The 9,453-nt window shown below is 38.6% G+C and overlaps 1 non-coding gene across 1 annotated transcript; it reads right to left on the bottom strand.

Annotated features, from left to right (window-relative positions):
* Window positions 1-8,329: 8,329 nt before the first annotated feature.
* LOC111549426 lies at window positions 8,330-8,432 on the bottom strand. Its single transcript, XR_002733734.1, has one exon. It is a non-coding gene; the product is annotated as a U6 spliceosomal RNA (small nuclear RNA).
* Between the last annotated feature and the right edge of the window lie 1,021 nt (window positions 8,433-9,453).

Raw genomic sequence — 9,453 nt, forward strand, 5'->3', positions numbered from 1 at the left:
TTTCTTCTAGGATGTTTATGGTCCTAGGTCTTAGATTTAAGTCTTTGATCCATCTTGAGTTGATTTTTGTATAAGGAGTAAGGAAAGGATCCAGTTTCAGCTTTCTACTTATGGCTAGCCAATTTTCCCAGTACCATTTATTAAATAGGGAATCCTTTCCCCGTTTCTTGTTTTTGTCAGGTTTGTCAAAGATCAGATGGCTGTAGATGTGTGGTATTATTTCTGAGGGCTCTGTTCTGTTCCATTGGTCTACGTCTCTGTTTTGGTACCAGTACCATGCTGTTTTGGTTACTGTAGCCTTGTAGTAAAGTTTGAAGTCAGGTAGCATGATGCCTCCAGCTTTGTTCTTCCTACCCAGGACTGTTTTGGCTATGTGGGCTCTTTTTTGGTTTCATATGAAGTTTAAAATAGTTTTTACCAATTCTGTGAGGAGAGTCAGTGGTAGCTTGATGGGGATAGCATTGAATCTATAGATTACTTTGGGCAGTATGGCCATTTTTACCATATTAATTTTTCCTATCCATGAGCATGGAATGTTCTTCCATTTGTTTGTGTCCTCTCTGATTTCCTTGAACAGTGTTTTGTAGTTCTCCTTGAAGAGGTCCTTCACTTCCCTTGTAAGTTGGATTCCTAGGTATTTTATTCTCTTAGTAGCAATTGTGAATGGGAGTTCACTCATGATTTGGCTCTCTGTTCGTCTGTTATTGCTGTATAGGAATGCTTGTGACTTTTGCACATTGATTTTGTATCCTGAGACTTTGCTGAAGTTGCTTATCAGCTTAAGGAGATTTTGGGCTGAGACGATGGGGTTTTCTAAATATACAATCATGTCATCTGCAAACAGAGACAATCTGTCTTCCTCTCTTTCTATTTGAATACCCTTTATTGCTTTTTCTTGCCTGATTGCCCTTGTCAGAACTTCCAATACTATGTTGAATAAGAGTGGTGAGAGAGGTCATCCTTGTCTTCTGCTAGTTTTCAAAGGGAATGCTTCCAGTTTTTGCCCATTCAGTATGATATTGGCTATGGGTTTGTCATAAATAGCTCTAATTATTTTGAGATATGTTCCATTGATACCTAGTTTATTGAGAGTTTTTAGCATGAAAGACTGTTGAATTTTGTCGAAGGCCTTTTCTGCATCTATTGAGATAATCATGTGGTTTTTGTCATTGGTTCTGTTTATGTGATGGATTACGTTTATTGGTTTGCATTATGTTGAACCAGCCTTGCATCCCAGGGATGAAGCCAACTTGATCGTGGTGAATAAGCTTTTTGATTTGCTGCTGGATTCGGTTTGCCAGTATTTTATTAAGGATTTTTGCATTGATGTTCATCACAGATATTGGCCTAAAATCCTGGATTTTTTTTTGTGTGTGTGTGTCTCTGCCAGGCTTTGGTATCAGGATGATGCTGGCCTCATAAAATGAGTTAGGGAGAAGTCCCTCTTCTTCTATTGTTTGGAATAGTTTCAGAAGGAATGGTACCAGCTCCTCTTTATACCTCTGATAGAATTTGGCTGTGAATCTGTCTGGTCCTGAACTTTTTTTGGTTGATAGGCTATTAATTATTGCCTCAATTTCAGAACCTGTTATTAGTCTATTCAGAGATTCAACTTCTTCCGGGTTTAGTCTTTGGAGGGTGTATATGTCCAGGAATTTATCCATTTCTTCTAGATTTTCTAGTTTATTTGTGTAGAGGTGTTTATAGTATTCTCTGATGGTAGTTTGTATGTCTGTCGAATCAGTGATGATATCCACTTTATCTTTTTTATTGTGTCTATTTGATTCTTCTCTCTTTTCTTTTTTATTCATCTTGCTAGCAGTCTATCTATTTTGTTGATATTTCAGAAAACCAGCTCCTGGATTCATTGATTTTTTGAAGTTTTTTTGTGTGTCTCTATCTCCTTCAGTTCTGCTCTAATCCTAGTTATTTCTTGTCTTTTACTAGCTTTTGAATTTGTTTGCTCTTGCTTCTCTAATTCAATTAGTTGTGATTTTAGGGTGTCGATTTTAGATCTTTCCTGCTTTCTCTTGTGGGTATTTAGTGCTATAAATTTCCCTCTACACACTGCTTTAAATGTGTCCCAGAGATTCTGGTGCATTGTGTGTTTGTTCTCATTTGTTTCAAAGAACATCTTTATTTCTGCCTTCATTTTGTTATTTACCCAGTAGGCATTCAGGAGCAGGTTGTTCAGTTTCCACATAGTTGTATGGTTTTGAGTGAGATTCTTGATCCTGAGTTCTAATTTGATTGCACTGTGGTCTGAGAGATAGTTTGTTATGATTTCTATTCTATTACATTTGCCAATGAGTGTTTTACTTTCAATTATGTGATCAATTTTAGAATAAGTGTGATGTGATGCTGAGAAGAATGTATATTCAGTTGATTTGGGGTGGAGGCTTCTGTAGATGTCTATTAGGTCTATTTGGTTAAGAGCTGAGTTCAAGTCTTAGATATCCTTTTTAATTTTCTGACTTGTTGATCTGTCTAATATTGACAGTGGGGTGTTAAATTCTCCCATTATTATTGTGTGGCAGTCTAAGTCTCTTTGCAGGTCTCTAAGAACTTGCTTTATGAATCTGGGTGCTCCTGTATTGGGTACGTATATATTTAGGATAGTTAGCTCTTCTTGTTGAATTGGTCCCTTTACCGTTATGTAATGGCCTTCTTGGTCTCTTTTGATATTTGTTGGTTTAAAGTCTGTTTTATCAGAGACCAGGATTGCAACCCCTGCTATTTTTTTTTTTTTTTGCTTTCCATTTGCTTGTTAGATCATCCTCCAACCCTTTATTTTGAGTCTGTGTGTGTCTTTGCACATGAGATGGCTCTCCTGAATACAGCACACTGATGGGTCTTGACTGTATCCAATTTGCCAGTCTGTGTCTTTTAATTGGGAAATTTAGCCCATTTACATTTAAGATTAATATTGTTATGTGTGAAGTTATGTGTGAATTTGATCCTGTCATTATGATGCTAGCTGGTTATGTTGCCTGTTAATTGATGCAGTTTCTTCATAGCATTGATGGTCTTTACAATTTGGCATGTTTTTGCAGCGGCTGGTACCGGTTGTTTCTTTCCATGTTCAGTGCTTCCTTCAGGAGCTCCTGTAAGGCAGGCATGGTGGTGACAAAATCTCTCAGCATTTGCTTGTCTATAAAGGATTTTATTTCTCCTTCACTTATGAAGCTTAGTTTGGCTGGATATGAAATTCTGGGTTGAAAGTTCTTTTTTTTTTTTTTTTTAAAGAATGTTGAAGAAGAAACTCTTTTCTTGCTTGTAGAGTTTCTGCAGAGAGATCTGCTGTTAGTCTGATGGTCTTACCTTTGTGTGTAACCCAACCTTTCTCTCTGGCTGCCCTTAACATTTTTTCCTTCATTTCAACCTTGGTGAATCTGACAGTTCTGTGTCTTGGGGTTGCTCTTCTCAAGGAGTATCTTAGTGGTGTTCTCTGTATTTCCTGAATTTGAATGTTGGCCTGTCTTGCTAGGTTGGGGAATTTCTCCTGGATAATATCCTGAGGAGTGTTTTCTAACTTGGTTCCATTCTCCCTGTCACTTTCAGGTACACCAATCAAATGTAGATTTGGTCTTTTCACATGGTCCCATATTTCTTGGAGGCTTTGTTCATTTCTTTTCACTTTTTTTCTCTAATCTTATTTTCTCACTTGATTTCATTAATTTGATCTTCAATCACTGATATCCTTTCTTCTGCTTGATTGAATCAGCTATTGAAGCTTGTGAATACTTCTGGAATTTCTCGTACTGTGGTTTTCAGCTCCATCAGGTCATTTAAACTCTTCTCTACGCTGGTTATTCTAGTTAGTCATTCATCTGATCACTTTTCAGGGTTTTTAGCTTCTTTTTGATGGGTTAGAACATGCTCCTTTAGCTCAGAGAAGTTTGTTATTACCAACTTTCTGAAGCCTACTTCTGTCAATTTGTCAAACTCATTCTCCATCCAGTTTTGTTCCCTTGCTGGTCAGGAGATGTTCTTTTGGAGGAGAAGAGGCATTCTGGTTTTTGGAATTTTCAGCCTTTCTGCTCTGGTTTCTCCCCATCTTTGTGGTTTTATCTACCTTTGATCTTTGATGTTGGTGACCTACGGATGGGGTTTTGGTGTGGATGTCCTTTTTGTTGATGTTGATGCTATTCCTTTCTGTTTGTTAGTTTTCCTTCTAACAGACCCCTCAGCTGCAGGTTTGTTGGAGTTTTCTAGAGGTCCACTTCAGACGCTGTTTGGGTATCACTAGCGCAGGCTGCAAAGCCACAAAGATTGCTGCCTGCTCCTTCCTCTGGAAGCTTCATCCCACAGGGGCACCTGCCTGTATGAGGTGTCTGTTGGCCCCTACTGGGAGATGTCTCCCAGTCAGGTTACATGGGGGTCAGGGACCCACTTGAGGAGGCAGTCTTTCCGTTATTGGAGCTTGAACGCCATGCTGAGAGAACCACTGCTGTCTTGAGAGCTGTCAGGTAGGGACGTTTACGCCTGGAGAAACTGTCTGTGGCCTTTTGTTCAGATATGCCCTGCCCCCAGACTGAAATCTAGAGAGGCAGTAGGGCTTGCTGAGTTGTGGTGGGCTCTGCCCAGTTTGTGCTTCCCTGCCACTTTGTTTACACTGTGAGCATAGAACTACCTACTCAAGCCTCAGTAATGGCAGACGCCCCTCCCCCTACCAAGCTCCCACTTGATTAATCTCAGACTGCTTCACTAGCAGTAAGCAAGGCTCTGTCAGTGTGGGATGCGCCGAGCCAGGCATGGGAGGGGATCTCCTGGTCTGCCAGTTGTAAAGACCATGGAAAAAGCGCAGTATTTGGGCAGAAGTGTACTGCTCGTCCAGGTACAGTCACTCATGGTTTCCCTTGGCTGGGAAAGGGGGAAATCCCCTGAACCCTTGTGCTTCCTGGGTGAGGCGATGCCCCATCCTGCTTCGACTCACCCTCTGTGGGCTGCACCCACTGTCCAACCAGTCTCAATGAGATGAACCAGGTACCTCATTTGGAAATGCAGAAATCACCTCTCTTCTGCATTGATCTTGCTGGGAGCTGTAGACTGGAGCTGTTCCTATTCAGCCATCTTGAAAGTGATCCCCTTGTGTCCTCTTTAAGCTCTCACAACAATATGAGTGCACTTGCTCCTGTTTATTCTCTGATTTTACATGCATGCATGCATGCATGCGCACGTGGACACACACACACACACACACACACACACACTCGTTTTAGGGGTACACGTGAATTCTTAGAGAGTGCAGTCTAAACATACGGAGAAAGAAAAAGAAACCCATCCCTAACTGCCTTGTAATTTGTAAGGTGTGATGCTTTCCACAGAGTCAGGCAACTATACTATTATGCCAAATAGTGCGGATTCCTTTCCTTTCTTCTCCCTTCCAAATTGCTTCCCTTTGGGATCTTGTGGAAACAGAGGGTCTAGTGCTGGACCATTGGGCTACTGGTGACTGTCCCCTTGGTTACCCAAAGATGAGCATTGAGATTATTGCCTTAAGAAGGATTCCATTAAAATATTAGTCTAGATTTTGCAAGGCAGAAGGCAGGTAACTGACTTACTTTCCAGCTTAGTCAGTTGACTGGGACAATGGGACTGTGGTCAGAAGGGCTGGGAGAGAAGAACTAGTTCCATCATAGAAGCAGGCAGAGGAAAGTCTGCTTTGCTTGGGGGTTGTGTCGCCAGCTGATGGTGTGGCACGATTTAAAGGAGGGCTAAGAGCTCTCATGCCCAAAGATACCCTAACCTCTTTACCAGTCAAATTCTCACCATTAACAAGAGCTCGGTATGCTACAAATCTGGTTGTCTGGAAAGCAAAGTGGAGCCTTGGTCATGCTGTCTTTCTCAAGCTCCTCTCCCAGAATACCTTAACTATGTTTGAGAATGTCCATCTCTTAACATCTCTGCTGATATTGTTAGAGACTTTTTAATCTTGTGTCACTCTTTTATGTAAGAAATATATGTGAAATACTCTAATTTTAATTCACATTTCTTTGATTACTAGTGAGATTAAACATCTTCTCATGTGTTTATTGACGATTTGGGTTTTTTTCTTCTACAAATTTCCTATTAATAGCCTTTGTTCTTTTTCTATTTGTGTAATTTAGGTTTCTCATATTATTAATTTGTAGAAATCCTTTAGGTATTCCTGAATATATAATACAAATAGTTGTTGATATAACTTCTCCCAGTCAGTTGCTTGTCTTTTCACTTTATTTATTTTTTTAAGGGGGAGTTATGTGAGATTTTATATTTTTATGTAATTAAATTTATTAATCTTTTTTTCTTATGGTTTGGCTTTTTGTATCTCATTTAATAAATCTTTCCCTACCCTTAGATCATGATATATAACTATATTTTCCTGTAAAAGTTTCAGAGTTTTTTTATATTTAAGTATTTTAATCCATGTGGATTTTAGTTTTTTTATATAATATAAAGTAGGGATATAAATTACATATATATATTTCCATTTGGAATCCATGTTTTAGAGTTGTTTATTTGGATTATAATGCCACCTTTATATGTGAGTGTGTGCATATATGCGTGTGTGTATATATATGTATATACGTGTATATATGTATATGTGTGCATGTGTGTATAAATAAATTATATCATATATAATTTATGTTGCTGGATGCAGTGGCTCACGACTGTAATCCCAGCACTTTGGGAGGCTGAAGTGGGCAGACTGCTTGAGCTTAGGAGTTTGAGACCAGCCTGAGCAACTTGGTGAAACCCTGTCTCTACAAAAAATACAAAAATAAGCTGGTGTGGTGGTGTGCACCTGTAGTCCCAGCTACTTGGGAGCTGAGGATCACTTGAGTCTGGGACTTTGAGGCTGCAACAAGCCGAAATCATGTCACTGCACTGCAGCCTGGGTGACAGAGTGAGACTCTGTCTCAAAATAATAATAATAATAAAATCAAACAAAACGAATAAAGTGTCTGTTCTCTTCCATTGATCTGTTTATTTCTGCCCTAATACTCACAATTTTAATAATTACAACTTAACAACAGTAAGCCTCCATATCTAGAACAGTAAAATTCTCCTCCTCCTCTAACTTCTTTAAAATTATCTTGACTATTATTTGCCTTTTACCATATTTTTGCATGTTTTAACATAATTGAGAACATGTTACATATATAATTTCATAACCTGCTACTTTTCACTTAACTTGATAACATATGCATTTTCAAATGTTATTAAAACTCTTGACATTTAAGACAGCGGAATAAAATACGGTGCAGCACACAGGGAATAGTATAAGCTGTATCGTATTTTATTTAACCATTCCCATATTGCTAGATAGTTGCTTTATTTCCATATTTTCTTGTTATAAATAATAGTACCATAGTGAACATCTTTGTGTATAAAGTTTTCCCATCTTTAGGATGATTACACTAGAATATATTCTCAGCAATAGAATATAATTAAAATTTTATTTTTAAGAGAATTAAAAATTCTCCCCAGGAATTTTTGAGACCATACATTTAACCAGGTCTTTATTAGCACTGAGTACTCTAATTTTTTAATTGAAAGATAAGCTCATCTTGTTTAATAATTTTGCCTCTAGCTGGCTCTGAAAAGACCAAATTTTCTGACAACATTGAGCAGTATTCCTAATATTGAGGAAGGAATGGACTAACAATAATTGTTTGCATGGGGTGGCATTTGAATGAGAGAGAGAAGGGCTTGAATAAATTAATCCCAAAGTGATTCTTCTATTTTCATGTCAGGAATGAGGATATTTCTGTTGATAGTTAACTAACTATTCTCATTTCTTCCTCATGTTCCCTGATTTCATATGCAGATTTTAGAATATAGGGCTTTTTGACAGATTATTTAAATCCCAGTGAGGTGGAGCAGCATTCAGATTGTTTATAATGACTATCATCAGTGGCAAATTAGTTTAGCCTGTCTCAGAGTATTCTGTTTGACAGCTTCATGTTTATTTCACACTATAGAGGCTGAAAAAGAAAACACGTGTAAAAGAGAACTTATTTTATTTGTCATTTAATTAAATGAGTAAGAAACACAATCAAGAATGTGTTTAGGACCCTGTCCTGGCCACAAAAAGAAGCTGACCCTGAAAGATGAAGCCAATTAGAGTTTCTTAGCAGGTTTGCTTTACTATTTTGTTTTTGACATACTCGTTTCTTTTTTATTGAACTCTGTCAAATTTGTATTTTTCTAGGAAGGAAATTTAAGAAATAAACAACTCATGGTAATTGCATGATTGCTTGACCTTTAGAATGTATTATCTGTGACCCGTATCTTCTAGCCATGGGTTTTACAAATGGTGCACTTTTACCTGTTACTTATTACAATCAAAAGGTTAAGAATATTTTTTAACACACTCATCCTTGCGCAGGTGCCATGCTAATCTTCTTTGTGTCACTCCAGTTTTAGTATATGTGCTGCCAAAGCAAGCATAAGAATAGTTTTAATGTTTCTGCAAATTTGCCTCTTGATGATCTGCTTGGATACTACTCTTTCTTTAGGGTCAACAGATGTTTTGTTCTAGGCCTGTCTGTTTCACCAGCTTCTAGTCAATGTCTCTAATTAGTACAAAGTAGTGTTGGTAGCATAAATGGAACACAATAAGAAAGAGGGATTTATTCATAGGAAACATGTTATAATTTGCTTCCAATAATCTGGTTTCACAAAGAGAACGTGGGTATGTAACTGGGACTGGACATTTATCAACATGGGAAAGCAACCATTCACCAAGCTCAACTGCACGGGGGGTAGTGTAGGGAAGAGATTAGGAGAAGGGCTGCCTATACCAGAAACTGCCTAGGTTTGTATGCTGATGCCACTATATACTAGTTGTGTGATCTTGATCAAGTTTCTTAATCTCTCTGTGCCTCAGTTTACTCATCTGTGAAATAAAATTGTAAAGATTAAATTAGTTAACATTGTGTATATTGTGTGGCACATGTAATTACTCAGTAAATATTTGTGATTATTATTAGTTTCTATGTGGAATCTTGAACAAAGTCCAAAGGTGGTGAACACATTGGGTCTCAGGGAGACTTCTGGGGTCTCAGTCTATTCCAAAAGAATTACATGTTAGTGTCACAGGTTGAGTTCCCTTGGAAGCAGCCTCTGAGATTAGCATGCAGGAACTGTTCTGAGATTAGCACTAGGGACTGTTCTTGAGAATATCACCCGAGGAAGGGAAGAAGCAGATCGGGTGGAGGGAGTTGTTGGGCTGTGATATTGTCTTAACAAAAGCCTCAGCTAGCCACGTGGGAGTCTGAAGCTGGTATGGCCCTTAAGAGTTGTTCTGAGTTGGGGCTAGAGGTGGAGGCCTTTATATTCCTCCATCAACCAGTCAGTGGCTGGGTTCTTCCCCAGGAAGTCAGTGTGACCTTGGGAGCAGAAGGCTGTCTATATCCAAGGTGGTTCTGGAAGAGGGCTTGCAGCTGAGGACAGAATGTCAGCAGC

Source organism: Piliocolobus tephrosceles, chromosome 3 (assembly GCF_002776525.5).
Source record: "Piliocolobus tephrosceles isolate RC106 chromosome 3, ASM277652v3, whole genome shotgun sequence".
In the NCBI taxonomy this organism is placed as follows: Eukaryota; Metazoa; Chordata; class Mammalia; order Primates; family Cercopithecidae; genus Piliocolobus; species Piliocolobus tephrosceles.